This window comes from Lepidochelys olivacea (genome assembly GCF_965140295.1).
Source record: "Lepidochelys olivacea isolate rLepOli2 genome assembly, chromosome: 2".
NCBI classification, from domain to species: Eukaryota; Metazoa; Chordata; order Testudines; family Cheloniidae; genus Lepidochelys; species Lepidochelys olivacea.
Window position 1 is genome coordinate 47,628,156 of NC_140412.1, and position 4,739 is coordinate 47,632,894.

A 4,739-nucleotide genomic window follows, 5' to 3' on the forward strand; every position below is an offset into this window, starting at 1 on the left:
TTCCCTTTCTTCCATCATCCCTGGCCAAGGAATCTTCCTTCTCCTCTTATCCTCTCTCATGCGTCAAATCCATGACAACTCTTCTTTGCAACCTTTTTTATTCCCTAATGAGATCTTCTCCTCCTCCTCCATTACTTTCGATCCCTCAGATCAGGACTTTTCTAATGTTGTCAAAAACAAAATACTGTGTATTCCTGTTCTGAGGCCTCCAATCTCTGCAGGTGCTGGTTCCTGGTCTCATCCCTTTCCCCAACCCCCTCGGCATGCCTATTGTGACATGCCTGTAATGTCCATCTTCATTATCAATCCTTCTTCAAAGTAGTATGGGGTAAGGAGGTTGCTTCATCTTGAGTCTCTCTCTCTCTCAAACATTATGTGGGTCTTTCCATCCATTAATCTCCCCTCCAGGCTGGACCCCTGTTCTTCCCTTTTATAGCTAGTATATTCTTTGCTAACAAAGATGGAGGGGTGCTAACAGACAGACAATTAGTCTTTTCTGGAGTATGTTTTGGCAACAGAGTTAGGCCAATACTATTTTGGACTACTCAAATTCCAGTAAGGCATGTTGCAGTAGATGAATGTCAAGTTCCTTTCTAGAATTCACCTGTGGTTTGACTACATCAGGACTATTGCATTCTTTTCTGGGCATCGCATTACCAGAAATTAGAGGAAGTTCTGAGGAGAGGATGAAAAATGAAGAGTGTGGAGGCAATGATTTATGAGGAAAGGTTAAATGACTAATTCTGCATAGCTGGGATAAGAGTTCCCAAAAGTGGATGGGGAGAAGGGGACATAACAGTCCAAACATCTGAAGAGTGCATTCACCAAAGATTGAGAGAAATTATGAGTGAGTATGGCTAAGGGTAATGGAATGAATTTAAGAAAGGGAAGGGTGACCAATCCCTCTGGCAGGAAAAGCCACTGGAGGAAACTGAAGCAGGTTAGAAAAACTCTGTAATGTTTCTTTTCTGGGATTATCCTCAAATAGTTCTGTTGGGAGGAAGGTGGCAACGTTTGTCCACCATCTCTGCAGAATAACATGGGGTTCCACCTAGGGCAGAGGTTTTCAAACTGTGGGACATGCTCCCTTGTTGGGGAGCATGGAGGAATGTTTGGGGGCTGCTGCCAGCCACCACCAGTAGAGCCTCCCACTGTCAGCTCTGGCTGCCTCCCGCTGTTAGCCTCCTGGCTGGCAAAATTGCAGTGGAAGCCACAATCATTTCTATAGCTACAATGACCTTGTTAGGATATAGATATTCAGGCCTGTCTGCAAAGGCCTGTACTCTAAGAATTTAGGTGTATTCTTATCACTTGGCTAGTGATAGAGGTATAAAAGAAAGAATCAAGATCACTGTCTGCTGGTGTAAGGGCCTTCTCTTACTGTGACAGTCTGAGGCCCTGTTCTTAGGCTAAGGCCTTTGGCTAAGCAGCAGAGGCAGCCATAAGCTGGGAAGCGAACGGTCACATCCTCACATTCCAAACTGCAAAGGGGGAGATGGGAACAGGGAATGGGGGTAAGAAAATTGGAATCATGTTTTGCTAAAGGGGGAAATGGGAACAGGGAATGGGAGTAAGGAAGTTGGAATCATGTTTGGCTAAGGGCAGGAATGGGAACAGGGACACAGGTGTAAGGCTTTGTGGTGTCAGAGCTGGGAAGGAGGATACTAAGGAAGGAAACTGGAATCATGCTTGCTGGAAGTTCACCCCAATAAACATCGAATTGTTTGCACCTTTGGACTTCGGGTATTGTTGCTCTCTGTTCATGCGAGAAGGACCAGGGAAGTAAGTGGGTGAAGGAATAAGCCCCCTAACAGACCTTTCCCACCTTTTTACAGGAACAACTACCTTTCCCACCTTCTGGTTTAGTATATCATATCCTATCATTACAACAAGCAATTGTGCAGTGCTTATTCTGCTGGTGAGTTTGATATTTTTTCATATTATGTGGTAAAAAATGGATTGGTACTTATTGTTTATGCACAGCTCTGATATTGTCTAAAAAAGGTAAAACTACCCAGTCAGAATACAACTTTGCAATATCAGAGTCCAAGTAAGTGGTAGACAAACTAAGTCTGGTCTACACTACGAGTTTAAGTCAAATTTAGCAGCGTAAGATCAATTTAACCCTGCACCCGTCTACATGACGAAGCCATTTTTGTCGACTTAAAGGGCTCTTAAAATCTATTTCTGTACTCCTCCCTGACAAGGGGATTAGCACTGAAATCAACATCACTAGGTCGAATTTGTGGACACAATTTGATAGTATTGGACTCCGGGAGCTATCCCAGAGTGCTCCATTGTGATCGCTATGGACAGCACTCTCAACTCAGATGCACTGGTGAGGTAGACAGGAAAAGCAATGGGAACTTTTGAATTTCATTTTCTGTTTGGCCAGCATGGCAAGCTCATCAGCAGAGGTGAACATGCAGAGCTCATCAGCACAGGTGACCATGCAGTCCCAGAATCGAATGGACCGAACGGGAGGTATGGGATCTGATTGGTGTATGGGGAGATGAATCCCTGCTATCAGAACTCCGTTCCAAAAGATGAAATGCCAATATATTTGAAAAAATCTCCAAGGGCATGATAGACAGAGACTATAACAGGGACCCAGAGCAGTGCCACGTGAAAATTAAGGAGCTCAGGCAAGCCTACCAAAAAACCAAAGAGGCAAACGGCTGCTCCGGGTCAGAGCCCCAGACATGCCGCTTCTATGATGAGCTGCATGCAATTCTAGGGTGTGCCACTACCATACCCCTGTCCAGGGGGAGTTTCACGCAACAGGGATGAAGATTTTGGGGACGAGGAAGATGATGATGAGGAGGAGGATAGCACACAACAGGCAAGTGGAGAAACCATTCTCCCTGACAGTCAGGAACTGTTTATCACCCTGGAGCCAATACCCTCCCAAGGCGGGCTCCCGGACCATGAAGCCGGAGAAGGCACCTCTGGTGAGTGTACCTTTGTAAATATAATACATGGTTTAAAAGCAAGCATGTTTAATGATTGATTTGCCCTGAAGACTTGGGTTGCATTCGCGGCCAATACAGCTACTGGAAAAGTCTGTTAACATGTCTGGGAATGGAATGGAAATCCTCCAGGGACATTATTAAGGGGACATTCAGAGGTGGCCATTTCTGCTGGGCTGTTTGCCTGTGGCTGAAAAGAAATCATCCCTGCTTTTAGCCACGTGGTGGTGGGGGGGCCCTGTTCACGCTGAGCTGTTTGCATTTGGCTGCCAGGGATCTTCCCTGATACTAGTCACGTGGTGGGAGGAGGGGTGAAGTGATCATCCCAGAGAATTGGGGGGTTGGGGGGTTAGTTGGGTTTGTGCTGCACGTTAACCCGAAAACCACAGCCCCTTCTTTTAAATGATGAACCCAACGGGTGCTTGGTATGGGAAAGGAGGGCGCTGCTGTTTGAAACCATTCCCACATGTGATGAAGGTTGAAGAAGCCGAAAGACTGTGGCTTACCATGGCTGTCTGCAAGTCGAATTCTGTTGCCCGGCCCTGCGTGTGTGATCTCTCACACCAAACCGGCAGGCCCTCAATATAAGAGGCAAAATGCGACCTTGTACCGAAAGCACATGTGCTATGTAATGTTAACAGCTTGGTTCACCCTGAAAGAGTCTACCCATTGTTCTCTAAAATGTGTCTTTTTTAAATACTAGTCTCCCTTTTTTCCCTCCTGCAGCTGTATGTTTCAAGACTCCCCCTATCATCTCTGTCCCAGAGGCTAACGCAGATAAGGAGGTGAAAAAACCGCACTTGCGATGAAATGTTCTCTGAGCTCTTGCAGTCCTCCCGCCCTGAAAGAGCTCAGCAGAATGCGTGGAGGCAAACAATGTCAGAGTCCAGGAAATCAGAAAATGAACGCGAGGACAGGAGGGACGAGCAAGATGAGAGGTTGTGGGAGCAAGAGGAGAGGTGGCAGCAGCGTGATGAGAGGAGGCAGGATGCAATGCTGAGGCTACTGGGGGATCAAACTGATATGCTCCGGCGTCTGGTGGACCTGCAGGAAAGCACAGACTGCCGCTGCAGCCCCTGTGTAACCACCTTTCCTCCTCCCCAAGTTCCATAGCCTCCTCACCCAGATGCCCGAGAACATGGGGGGGCCCCCCTCCGGGCACTCAACCACTCCACCCAGAGGACTGCCCAAGAAACAGAAGGCTGGCCGTTCAATAAGTTTTGAAGAGCAGTGTGGCCTTGTCCTTCCCTCCTCCCCTAATCCATCACCCCACCCGGTGCTTCCCTCTTCCCCCACCCCTCCCGGGCTATGTTGGCAGCTATCCCCCTATTTGTGTGATGAATTAATAAAGAATGCATGATTTTGAAACAACAATGACTTTATTGACTCTGCAAGCAGTGATTGAAGGGGGGAGGGTGGTTGGCATACAGGGAAGTAGAGTGAACCAAGGGGGCAGGTTTTCATCAAGGAGAAACAAACAGAACTGTCACACCATAGCCTGGCCAGTCATGAAACTGGCTTTCAAAACTTCTCTGATGCGTACCGCGCCCTCCTGTGCTCTTCTAACCGCCCTGGTGTCTGGCTGCGCGTAACCAGCAGCCAGGCGATTTGTCTCAACCTCCCACCCCGCCATAAACATCTCCCCCTTACTCTCACAGATATTGTGCAGCACACAGCAAGCAGCAATAACAGTGGGAATATTGGTTTCGCTGAGGTCTAACTGAGTCAGTAAACTGCGCCAGCGCGCTTTTAAACCTCCAAATGCACATT

At 47.5% G+C, this 4,739-nt stretch overlaps 1 long non-coding RNA gene across 1 annotated transcript; it reads left to right on the forward strand.

Moving 5' to 3' along the window:
* The first annotated feature begins 1,754 nt into the window (after nucleotides 1-1,754).
* On the forward strand, nucleotides 1,755-4,255 carry LOC311517101. The gene is made up of 3 exons (XR_014710584.1): nucleotides 1,755-1,918; nucleotides 2,396-2,951; nucleotides 3,696-4,255. It is a non-coding gene; the product is annotated as an uncharacterized lncRNA (long non-coding RNA).
* The last annotated feature ends 484 nt before the right edge of the window (nucleotides 4,256-4,739 follow it).